Source organism: Delphinus delphis, chromosome 3, assembly GCF_949987515.2.
Source record: "Delphinus delphis chromosome 3, mDelDel1.2, whole genome shotgun sequence".
Lineage (NCBI taxonomy): Eukaryota > Metazoa > Chordata > Mammalia > Artiodactyla > Delphinidae > Delphinus > Delphinus delphis.
In genome coordinates this window covers 50,998,436-51,011,095 of record NC_082685.1, presented here as the reverse complement: position 1 = coordinate 51,011,095, position 12,660 = coordinate 50,998,436, and the positions used below count along the sequence as shown (strand labels likewise).

The 12,660-nt window shown below is 45.3% G+C and overlaps 1 protein-coding gene across 2 annotated transcripts in view; it reads left to right on the top strand.

The window, feature by feature from the left end:
- The window catches only part of SH3RF2 (SH3 domain containing ring finger 2), a 140,140-nt gene extending 127,602 nt beyond the window's left edge, over window positions 1-12,538 (top strand). The window contains exon 11 of one of the 2 annotated variants that reach the window (XM_060008612.1): window positions 12,517-12,538. The gene's annotated coding sequence lies outside the window, so the exon portion shown is untranslated. Of the gene's footprint in view, window positions 1-2,003; window positions 3,966-12,516 lie in introns of those variants that run through there. The other variant, XM_060008611.1, reaches the window with a different exon arrangement.
- Window positions 12,539-12,660: the final 122 nt, after the last annotated feature.

Below are 12,660 nucleotides of genomic sequence, written 5' to 3'. Positions count from 1 at the left end.
CGTCCGGAGCCTGTGCTCCGCAGTGGGAGAGGCCACAGCAGTGAGAGGCCCGCATACCACAAAAAAAAAAAAAAGGCAGGTCTAATTAGACCTTCTCCCTGGACAGTTCTTGAAGATCCTGGGATTAAAAACATCCATATTTTATGTACCAACCACACACTTGGCAAACTAAATTGTCAAGACTTTTCCAGGCCTTAATAAAACAAAAACCAAACCATAATCCTGCCAAGGAATACTGCACCTGTGTCAGACCTTTGGGGTTGGTAGAGCCAATGTGGTCACATGCTCTGGTGTTTCTGTGTGATAGGGACCCACGTCTATTCCACAAAAATTGTCAGGCCCAACTGCATGACTCAATGAGCTGAATATAGTAATCCAGATGGAGAAATGGGGAAAAGTCATAAAGACAGGCAGGCATTGTATGATTTGTCAAAATATGAGTACTTACACCTCGTATTTACCCCAAAAAGCACTCTCGGTGAGTTAATGAGTTTAGCAATCTACACCCAGAGTGGCAGATACACGGCATGCCCAGCCAGCCAGACATTTAGTGCCTCAGTAGCAACGGAGCCAGTTAATGTTTAACTGTTGTGGCTGAAAAGCAGGTTGTTTGGGCGTAGTGAAGATACAATCCATACCCTCCAAATGAAACAGAATATTCTTCCCATTGTCCACGATCTCTATAGAGTAACCTCTCTGAGAAATGTAAACAACACCAGAGGCTGGCCATCCCCATTCCATCCAGCCTTCTTCCCCCATGCCCCGCATCAGACCCACTCCCTCCCAAACCAAATCCCATCTCTGTGGAGTCATATGAGGATTTGAAAGGGGCAGTACAAGTTGAACTCGCTGGGCACTGCCCATCATTTATTCTACGACCATGTTTCAGATATTCCTATGAGCTGGGTACTGCAATGAGAACAAGAGAGACATCCTCTCCTATAACGTCCACCATAACCTTATAAGGCAAGTACAGTTGTCCCCATTATAGAGCCAAGGAAACTGAGGCTTGAAGGGTAACCACAGACAGTGACAGAGCGAGTTTGATAGCTGCCCTCACCCTATCTAACTTCAGAGTCTAACTTGGGACTACGCTACATGAACCAAGAGACCATCCTTGATGTCAGGCCACTGACTTCAAACTGCAAGGAGGTGGCATAATGCAGTGGTTACAATTGCAGGCTCTGCTGCACAAAGACTGGGTCCAAATCTTCATTTACCACGTGCTAGCTATGTGATGCTGGGCAAGTTACTTAACCTGTCTGAGCCTTGTCTTCTTAAATAGGAACGATAATAGTGCCAACCTCACTGGGCTATTGTGAGGGTTAACTGAGATAATAAAGTGACTGGAACCATGCTGGCACATAGTGAACACCTGATAAATGTTAGCCTTGAATGTTTTTAAGGAAGCAGACCATCGAAATTCCGGGTGCAAAAGCCGAAAACAAGGGCCTGTCCGGGGATGTGGTGCTAAAAGGAGACCAAGCAGCCTAGTCACGGAGGTCACAACACAGTCTGAGTCCTGAAGGACAAGAAGAGTCAGGCAGACAAAGGGGTGGGTGCCCAAGCAGGGAAAGCAGCATTGGCAATGGGTTTAAACGTAGCAATCAAGCCGAGTTCTCTTGCACCTAAGTACAGAGGAATCTACTCCTTTGTGGAACATTCCCGGGATCCCAGTGGGATCCCTAGCACCTCACGTCTGAAGCCAGATATTCCATCCTGTGAGAGCTCCATCCCCTCAGCTAAGACTCAGAGCCCCTAGAAGAGGTGCCCCTTCACCCCGTGATCAGACCTGACACCTCAGTGCTAGGAAAGCTGCGGAGGGCAGGCTCTGCCTGGGGGCGGGGGCAGAGAGCAGGGGGGGCATCTGAGAGGTGAAGGAGGGGCGCAACCAGCTGAGGACAGACTCTGAGGGCCACACCTAAGGAAATGGTGGAGTCACACTTGACTTGAGCAGCATCAAGGGCCTCACTTAAAACTTGTCTCCTTCCCTTATCGCGCAGAACCAGCTGCACCTCCTCCACCCTTCCCCCTCCCACAGACAGAGCTTTTGTAGCAGGAAGAGTTTAAAGCGACGCCCTACCTGTGACTTGGTGAGATGCAGAGCTGATTCACTGACTTCCAACTTCCCTTGACAATTCAGAAGGTCCGTCCACGCCAGGCCTGCGCTCCCGACTGGCAGCCGTCTGATGGGGCTGCAATTGCCGTGAAACGGACATGCGCTCTTCAATTTGCCACGCAGCCCCAGTAGCCTGCTTCACTCACTCACACGACCTGCACCTGAACTGGGCGCGTTCCCCTAGAGACTGCGTGCTTGACTTCATCTCCCAGAGGCATCATAAACCCCTTGAAAGTTACAGCTGGATCCCCAGACATCCACTGATCCAGGCACACAGGTCTCAGGAGCATAGCAGGCCAAGCCAGGGCCCTACAGGGTGTCGTTCAGTAGTTTTGAGGTGGGGACTAAGCCTCTGTGCTTTCAACAAGCTCCCCAAGTGATTCTGAGGCACATGAAGTATGAGAATCAGATTCACCTTTCTCATGTGGTATAGCAGAGCTGACATTTGGATCTGACATTCAGCAGGAGTATGACCTCACTGGTGGTTAATATATTGAAATCGTCCTGTACTGATAGGTGAATAGTAGATGCTCTGAGCTCCCCAAGACCTCTCCCCCCTCCCACACCCTGGCCCTTTCTCCATGTCGTCCTCCCCATCGCTCTCCCATCCAACAGCTAAAAAGCTAAGGCCAGCTGCAGCTGAGACCTCCAGCAATAAAGCCCTTCTTCATGCTGATTGGCTAGTGCCTATGCCATACTGATTACTAAATATCTTGACTGTTACCCTATTATAGAGAATAAGGCCCAGAGGTTGAGAGCACTGCTGTCAAACCTGACACTCTTCCCAACCCCCATCCTGGCCACTGTTCATCCCTCGACAAGCACCTTCATCAGGCCCCTAGCTTAGGAAAGGAGCTGACTTGGAGGATGAGCATTTCCATGCCCATTCACCTACCTTTTTCAGCTAAGAGTTTCATAGGCATAAGTAATGCACTTCAGCTTCCCAGCTCCTCTGGCATCATGCTGGCAGGTATGGAAGCACATAATTTGCTTCAATAAGATGAGCAGGCCTCCATCTTGATCCTCTCCCCAGCCCCTATTCACACGGGCAGCCCCACAGCCTCTGACTCCCTTCCCAGGAAGTGAGAAGCTGAAGCAGGTAGAATAACGAGGGCCTCTCAAGCCTCTGCAGCTGGGAGCAAGTACTTAACAAGCTGGGCTCTCCTGGGGCAGCAGCTGCTGTCACTGATGCTTCTCTTACTTAGTCTTGAGAGTAAAGACTCCAGTTCCCCCTTGGGCTAAGTGAAAGGAGTGTTAGCACTTACAGAAACCTCTTAGGTGAGCCTGAAAGGCAGTCACCTAGGGGAATGTGTTTGGCAGGCAAGACTAAGCCAGAGGAGTTAACTCCAGAGAGCCCTGCAGCAGGTTGGTGTCCCTGAGGATAAATCTCACAAGGACGTTTTTCTTGAAATAGAGCAATGTTAAATGATGATCAAAGCCACCTGCTGTTGGCCAGGCCATAGTATTGTGCCCTAGACCAGAGCAGGAACAAAATGTTCCCAGGAAGCCCTTCTGCCTATTGACCTATACTTTGACAAATGGGATGCAGCAGAGGTGGGATCGAAGACGATGGGATGGAGGAGCATTAGATTCACCCGTCCAACCATCCATCCCTCCCTCCATCCATTCATTCAACAACAGTTCATTCATCACGTACTCTGGACCAGGCTCTATGAGAGGCAACAGAAATAAAGTAGTTACCAGGATAGATAAAAATACATATGGCCCTCACAGAATGTTGTTTCTTATTACTTTTTTCTGGATTTTGGGCTCCCTCTGCTTTTCTCCCCTTTTATAATTAAATGTTCTATAGAAATATATAGGATAATAAAACCAATAACCATATACCCACCACCTAGCTTTTTAAAAAATAATTGAAACCTGCTGTGTGCTTCTCCCAGTCCCATTCCTTCCTTCCCCACCACCCCACTTCCTTCACAACCACTGTCCTGAATTCCATGCATATCACTCCCTGTAAATTTCCCAATCATGTACCATATTGAACTCTGAGTGCAGCTCATAGAGGTACTCAGTAAGCACTAGTCAAAGCAAATATTGCAACCTGGGGCCATAGATACCCTGCCTGAATATTTGGACTCCCATCTGGCTTCTGTCACTGGGACTCTAAAGCTTTGATTCATTGCTGGGAATTGAGATTTTGATGCACCAGCACGTCTGGTTTTGAGAAGTTTGAGTTTAAAGGGGTTTTTACAAGAGTTCTTCCAAGTACAGCTGTTTTAGGAGAACTTGTTGCTCCTAAGTAGAGAAAATATGGGCTGTGGCTGTGCCTGCATTGTTTAAATACAGGGTTTTCTACCTAGCTCTCCTCTGGGTGTTGTCTGGAGCCTCTGGGTAGCCAACTGCAAAAACCAGAGTAGCTCCTCAACTTCTGAAACTAAAACAGATCTTGCTGCTGCTGCCACCAAATTCTTATAAGAACCTCGCGAAGAGTGCAGAGAAAAATTATTTTTGTCCCCAGACTACAGATCAAAAAACTGAGACTCCGGATATTTTAATGCCTTGATTAAGGTCACATAATTAGTTTGAGATGGAAGGGAGACTACTGATTCTTCATCCAGAAATAACTGTCACCATTTACTGAGCACCTACTGTGTACCAAGCACTGTACATGCATTATGCCATCCAATCCTACCCAACCCTATGAATGCAGGTACTGCTATTATTCCATTTTAGGGATTAGAATTATGACTCACAGGTCAAATGACCTGTCCAAGGCAACAAGAACTAGAACCCAGGACTCTAAATCTAAACCTTAATCTTAAATCACCACATCCCTCTTCTTCAATAGCAACTGTAAGCACATAACACGGTTGAGGTTGGAGAGGTTGCACAAATGTGTGTGTGCTGCTGAGACCACAGGGGTGAGGATGAAGACGGGGGTGGGGGAATGGTTTAACTCAGGCGGTCAAGTCCTCCCAGAGAATAAGTGTTGGGTTGGCCAAAAAATTCGTTCAGGTTCTTCCATAACATCTTAACAGAAAAACCCAAACGAACTCTTTAGCCAACCCATACAAGGGTCTTATCATCCAAGAAGTAGGGACGGGAAAGAAGGTGACTGAGAGTGTTCTGTACAGAGAAATCCAAAAAGCAAATCTACGCCTGCTGCAAGGGCGGCCAGACACAGCCCAGCAACTTGTAAAAGAACCAAAGCTTGCAATGTGGTTCTGGATCATTGACATCAAAACACAATGATTATTTTGCATTCCCTAGATCTCTCCCTCTTCTTGAGTTTACCTCCAGTTTTGCCTGTCCTCACTCTAAAGGATACAGAGTCCAGAAGAAGGGGAACATGATTTCCAAAATGACCCCCACTTTCATCTTCTCTGTGGGAACAAGAGGACTCAGAGAGCTGACACCTTCCAGTGTTCCATGCTGGTATTTTTCCGAAGTTCAAAGGCAATTGCTTTCGGGGGCGGGTGGGTAAATACACACCCACAGATGCAAGCTAATTATGCAGATAGGGTCACTGCTGGATGGACAAGAGCTGCAGCCTGGTAAGGACTAAAAGGATGCCAGCCAAGACCCAGGGAGAAAGGCAAAATGCATTCGCAAAGGCCATTTTGTGTATCCCTGGTGAACACTGTTAGAATCAATGCTAGCGTGACCGACCGACTTGATGAAGGCCACTTGCAATGTCAGAGTTTGACGGCTGTCAGTCGCACGTGTCCTAGAGGCCAGAGCCATCCTAATGTCCTTCCCATGAAAACAACTCCCTGGACCATCTGAGAGGATTGTGAGAACTATTTGCAGTCAGGAGACTCTCACAAATAAGCAAAAGCAAGCGTGAATCAAAACATAAGGAGACAGCAAAAACGCCTGGGGGACCATAGAGGAATTCAAACAAATATCACCTTCAAAGGGTTGTACCTGGATCCCTACGCCTTCCCCACCCAGTTCCTTGGGAGATGCTTTCCATCTCTGTCTAGGAGAGAGCTGGAGGACCGCACTGCCTGAGGTCTGCCTGAGGAGAACATGTCAGTCACAGCTCGAGAGAGATGGCATCAGCTTCCATGACAAAGGACAGAGCAGTCAGACAGCCGGAAGGCACCATACTGTTTGGAATGGAAGGCTAATTTTAGATATCAGAACCACATTTCCAAATATTCCATCCTGCACATTCTATTGATAAACTGAATTCTTTTTTAAGCTTACAGTCTTTTTAGATTTGGCAAATTTGATAGCTTGGACCTTCTTCATGGAGACCTCCAGTAAAGGACTAAATTTTAACACATCAGTCAACAAGGATTTGGGGGTAGCTATTCTAGCTGTATTCCCAATCCACTAGAACCTTACAAGATATGGAGAAACAATATAATAGCTAGGGTGACGGGTTTTGGAACCAAATCATCTGGGGTTTGGTCCCAGCTTGTCACTTACTAGTTAGGTTTCCTTTGGCAAATGACTGAAGCAACTTGAGAAAGCTACACCACCTCCCTAAACCTGCTTTCTCATTTGTAAAATGGGAATCAGAACCTCCACCTCATAGGGTTCTCAGCAGGATTAAATGAGATCATGCTTGTACAGCTCTGATGGTGACACGGGGTACATCAAAGTGTTCAATAAATGGTAGCTATTACCCATAAGTGGGAATGGAGGCACAATTCAAAAACAGAGTACAAGAAAGAGCTAGGCTCAGAAGCAAGAGCAGGGAGTAATGAAGAAGTGTTTCAGCTGTCAGGAGAGCTCCACTGAGGTGAAACAGGTTCTGAAAGATGGCAGCATGGAGAAATGAAGAGGAAACCACCTGGGCTCTGGAATCACATATCCCTGGGCTCAAATCCTGGCCCCACCACTTCTTGGCTGTCTGACCTTGGACCAAGTTAACTAACCTCTCTGAGACTTTCTTTACTCATCTGAGGAGTGAAAACAATAATCAACACTTCACAGAGTCACTGGGAAGATTAAGTAAGACAGATAGGCCAGATGCTGGCGTGCAGAAGGGACCCTAGCAGTGAATTCTGCAGTCATGACAAAGGCAGGTGATCAGGAGAAATGCTAAAATAAGAACAGAATCTTCTTACTACCATTCATTACACGTCTACTAAATGCCAGGGACTGAGCTAACTCCTTAGAGGGTCATTTACAGGGTGGTTAAATGCACAGTGAGTCAGGTGACCAGGATTCAAATCCAGGCTCTGCGCTTCCTCCCTGTGTGATCATGGGGAAGTCATTTAATCTTCCCAAACTTTAGTCCCCTTGCTTGTAAAATGCAGGTTCCAACTGTGCTTTCCTTGAGTGGTTTGGTGGGGATTAAAAGAGATGATGGGCATGAGGTCATTAGCACAGTGCCCAGCTCTTAGAAAATGCTCTGTGACGTTAGCTATCTTGACTGTTTACATGCCTTTTCTCATTTAACATTCACAACAATTCCATGAGTTGGGTGTTATTGTCTCCTATTTATGGATCAAACAGATCTGAGGCTCTGAGGATAAATCACTTGTCTAAGGTCACAGAAAGGAAGCAGTGGGGCTGGCTCTGTAAGACTAGAAATCTCAGCTTCTTTGTTCTCTTCACTTTTCAGATCAGCTGGTCAGTGGCACCAGGGTTGAGGAAATATGACAGTTATTTTTAAATGTATCTCATGCCATAACCCTCATCAGTCTTTTGTCTTCTGGTTGTCCCTATCACCTCACCTCCTCATCTGTTGAAGGTTTGAGGTTTAAGGTCATCTGTGACCCCGAATGCAGCCGGTGGGCACCTTGGTGCTGCCCCTCTGGGCACTCACTTGCAGCTTCACAAGGTTGACAAGGTTTATGAAATGTCCATTCTGATTTGCAAATAGGTCTGACATGGACATGCTTCCAGCTGGCTGGTGATTTCGATAACAACCCCTCCTCCTCGGTGCTAATTAACAGAAATTAAATGTCCCTGGCACACTTTGTAATTCAGAAAATGCATGTGCTGATTAGTTAATCCCCAGCTGGACACGCCATTATGACCAAGGGGCTCCAGGCCAAAGTCCTAGCTCTCACTCCATCTCCATTTAAAGTCACAGAATGTTTTCTTCCTGGGTAGAAATCGTGTCACCTCATTCATTTATTCATTCATTTTCATTCAACAAATACTGATTGAGCATCTATGTGTGTGAGGTTTTGCCCCATACAGTTGGGATACAGCAGTGAACAAAGCAAGTAATGTTCCTGCCTTCATGAACGGGAGTAAATGGTAAACCATTAAACACACAGGATTGTTTCTATATGACAGATGTTATGAAGGAAACAAAGAGGGGGGACGGAGAATGGCTGGGGGGGTATGCACTACATTGGGTAGGGTGGCCAGGAAAGGATTCTCCAAGGAGGTGAGATTTCAACTGAGATTTGAAGACTGAGAAGGAATCGGACATGCAGCATAGTGAGATAAAGAGGAACAAGCTCAAAGTGTCAAGGAAATTCATTCATCAAACATTTTTGATCATACATTCAATATGTGTTGAATGAACAATTGAAGAATAAATGAATCCTCTTTTTCCTGCCAAGAAGGACCTTCACAGGAAAGATGAACTTATGGGCTATGCCACAAGCTTAGAGGCAAGTTACTTCCATTTTCTCCAGCCCTGTTTCACCTCTCAAACAAGGGGCTTGGCTCAGGCACTAGCATTCCAGGACTGCAGGATCTTAAGTACTCACCTTCCAAAGGGACTGGCCCTCACAGCTCTTTAAAGCCATGATTCTGCAGCAAGCAAAAAGCAATGTCATTTTTCTACGCAGTCAAAATGGTTGTTTCGAATTATGTAGACAAGGCATAAAACGTCATCTGCTTTGTTATCATTAGGATATATGTATTGAATTCCCACGCCCACTTACTCATTCCAAGAATATTATTATTAGTTGCGAGTCTCCCTCTCCCCTTCCCTCCCTCCCTCCCTCTTCCTCCCCACCCCCCCCCCATCTCCTTCACTCTCTTCCGCTCACCTTTCTCTGGCCTAGCAGTGGAGAGCCCAGGCTATAGAATCAGAACACCCATTGGATCTCAAGTGTGACTCACTGTGTGACTTTGAGCAAGTCACTTCACCTCTCTGAGTCTCAATTTTCTCATCTGTATAATAGGAAGAATAATAGAGGCCCTCTCATGACAATCATATAAAGTAAATACTGAGCTATTGTTATCCTCATTTTGTGGATTAGGATGTAAAATTTTAAGAACTCTATTCAGGTTTTTAAGGCAAAAGAGACTCCAGTAATGAGTGTGACCATGAGCCGGTTTAATGATCTGTATCCACCACCTGTAGGGTTTTCCATTCTTTGAGATAATCAAGAACCAGGAACATAATAAATAGCCTTGAAGAGGTCTCTTAATTTATAGTAATACTTTTGAGCCAACAATGATAGACAGACCCCCTGCCTTGTGCCAGACACTTTTATGTGCTTTACTTATATTGACTGATTTTAAAATCTCACTACAACCATACAAAGTAAATACTATTACTATGCCCATTTTACAGGTAAAGAAACTAAGACCTAGAGAGATTAAATAGTTTCCATGGGGTCATACAGTTGGGACTTGGTGGAGCTTGGGAATAAACCCAGGCAATCGGACCCCAGTGGATGCTGCTAGCTGCTTGCCACCTCATTTAAGATGAGACACAAAAGCTTTCCTGCAGACATCAGGGTTTTCTACTTCAAGCAGACCTGTCCCCTGAGTGCTCAATAAGCAAAGCATTATTACCTGCCTAATCCTAAAACCCCTGGTCTGTAGACACAGGACTGATAAGAGCTGCTACCCAGTACTGTACAACGCCAGCCATAGGTAAATTCACCCCTCCTGCCACTGATGGGATTTTTGAGTGTCCATTAAAATGTCAGTGGATCTTAGAGTTAAAGTTCTTTCTACATCATTTAGCACAACCTGGAAGATCAGATTCATGTGGCAGCTGGCCTTCCCTTGGCAGTTACTTCCTTATTACTTCCCTGTCCCTGCGCTCACCCTCAGAAATGCTACATCACAACAAAGGTAGTTAAGGAGCTAACAAACCACCACTACTCCCTTGAGATCCAGAAGCAGTTGTCTCAAATCACCTTGCCTCCAGTCTCGGAGGGATATGCCCCCAGCTGCTGATGCCAGGCCTGATGTGCAGATCAAAGCAGCCATTTCCAGGCCCCCTGTGATAGCAACGGGTTGACCCATCTCCAGAGGCAGGTGCCCAGCATCAGTGCCGGTACCCACTTAGGCACAGGGAGGAGAAGCAGACTATGTCTAACACAGGTGTCTTCCCTTTTTAGGGATAAAAGTTGTGAATAGGAGGCTGAAGCTCCGGCCCATGTTTGGGGGTGTACGATGGAGACAGCATAACTCCAAATCCTGCATAACTTATTGTCATGATGGGACGCAGAATGCGTCCTCATAATCACAGGCTTTCTATTCATTCCTGCTTCTCGTGTTGAATAGGAAGCAGCCACCTGGAACCTCCAATGGCTCTTACTTGCTGTTATTCTGAGTGGGGCACGTAAGTCCTGTCTTGCATGGGCAGGCCCTGAGAGCGCAGAGAAGCTCAGTTGTTAGCCCAGATGTGGCTGCCTGCTTGAAAGCTCAGGCTCCTCTGTACACTTAGTCTCCGTAGCCACAATTCATGCTTCTGCCTTTGGAGAGTGGGTTTTGATCAGACTCCCAAAACCGATACTTCCCATAAGCTTTGCTTGCAAGATCCAGCTGTCCTGTGCCACCCCGCAAAGAATGAACCTGTCTGTGATCATCACTAAAATTTCCCCAAAGACAAAACTGGCCTGTTAAATCAGCAGGAGTCGTTGGATAGAAAAGGACTCAGGCTCCAAATGAAAGACATTGGGCAGGAGATAGAAAACTCCCTCTCCTACTTATTTCCTGTTTTACTGGGTTTTCATGGGAATTCACTTGTGGACAAACTCCGAGCCTGGGTCTTTTAGAAAGCAAATCTTTTTAAATGTTATTGGACCAATTTCCCATCATCCTTTTAGCTTTCTCCTGTCCCCCTTCAGCATGGTCAGTTGGGACTTCATTTGCACTCAGAAGGGCCAAGAGCCAAGCACTGGCAGCAAAGTCACAGAGAGCAGCCGGCTCCTGTGATGCCCATCCAAACCGCCTGCCCTCACCTGGACAAGGGGCAGCTGGAAGTGTTGGCTGCACTCCCTTCCGAGCATCCTCAGCCTCGGGAAGAGAAGAGGCACCAGGGGCTAGGCAGGAAGGGGAGGACCTTGGCTACATGTGTGGGGATGACAGGAATGCAGGTTGGGTTTGGAAATCAAAAATAAAATATTTGAGGCTTTGGAGAAATTCTGGGGGCTCGTGAATTTTAACTTTATTTTTTAAATAATTTCAGACTTTTAGAAATGTTGCTAAAATAGTACAAGGAATTCCTGTATACCCTTCAGGACTAGGTTCCCTAGATATTAACATTTTACTATGTTTGTTTTGATCCTCTCTTTTATATATGTAGGTACATATATATTAATTAATTATTAAATTAAAATTTAATATAAATTATATATATAATTTTTCTGAACCGTTTGGAAGTAAGCTAAAAATCAAGTGCCCGTTTTCCCCTAAACATTTCAGTGTGTATTTCCTAAAAACAAGGGTGTTACATAATCACAATGCAATTACCAAAATCAGGAAATTAACACTGATATAGCACTATTAACTACAGATCTTATCCAACTGTCCCATTCTTTTCCTTTACAGAGAAAACAGATTTTGATGTCTTGTCTAAGATCCCATCTAGGACCACATATTGCATTTGTCATATCTCTTTAGTTTCTTTTAATCTGGAACAGTTCCTCAAGATTCATTGTCTTCCGTGATCCTGGCATTTCAAAGAATATAGGCCATTTATTTTACAGAATGTCTCTCAATTAGGCTTTGTCTGACATTTCTTAATCAATAGATTCAGATTATTCATTTTTGGCAGTAATGGATGATAATCCTTACAAATACTCAAATAGGAATCCCTGAGTCCATACTATATAAAGAAATGAGGGAGAAGGAAAAGCTCTTCCTTACAGTACAGGGCCAACTAAAAATTGTAGAAGGAATGATGGAATTTTTTAAAATCCCAGTTTGACAACCACTGCAGTAACAATCGGTTCGAGCAAAAGTCATCAATGGATTAAAACTAGTGTGTCAGAGTATCTCCTCAAAAGATACTTATTAATCACAAATGGGAAAATAACAATTTTATAGTGAAGAAAGCTGGTAGACAACCACCTTAACCAAAAGATCAAAGTTAGCATCTCCAGTAATGTGGAAGTAGATAGTGTGTACCTCCCGATATGACGAACGACATCTCTTTTGTGAAATGAAAAGACAAATTCCTGCCCAAAAGACTTAAGAATTTTAAAGAACTACAGTTCTAACCAGGCTGCATTCACACACAATAGATTCTAAAATCCTTTCCACCTTCACAGACCCCGCCTTGGAGATCTTCCCAGGAGGAGCTAGCAATAACCGGTTACTGAAGAGAGCAAATCGTCTGCTTGAATGGAAACCGCTCTGTACAGAGCTGTGGACCATGTGATACTCCTTGGACATCAGGGATGGTACAGGAATAC